Source organism: Abramis brama (assembly GCF_963993115.1).
Source record: "Abramis brama genome assembly, chromosome: 25".
Taxonomy (NCBI): domain Eukaryota; kingdom Metazoa; phylum Chordata; class Actinopteri; order Cypriniformes; family Leuciscidae; genus Abramis; species Abramis brama.
The window spans coordinates 5,877,506-5,877,854 of NC_139987.1; positions in this window are offsets into that span (position 1 = coordinate 5,877,506).

Here is a 349-nt window from a genome sequence, read left to right on the forward strand (position 1 = left end):
CGAGTGGGCGGGTCTGCAGGGAATCGGCGCATAGCAGAGGTGGGTGGAGCATGATGACGCAGACAAATGGGTGCAGTGTTGCCAACTATTTTCAAAGGATAAGTAGCTAATGCTGCTGTGTGAGAAGAGGTTGGACGTGGGAATATCCCAAATTACATGTCCCACTTCAGACCCCTCAGTGATTTCCAGGTTCACACGTTGACCACATGATGTCGCCACGACACAAGAGCATATCGTGTTGTTATGGAAAGTTACTTTTAAAAGTAATGCATTACAATGTTGCATTACTTTCTAACACGGTCTAATTGCGTTACTTTATGAAACCGTTACCTACTTTTTCTCATCTGGG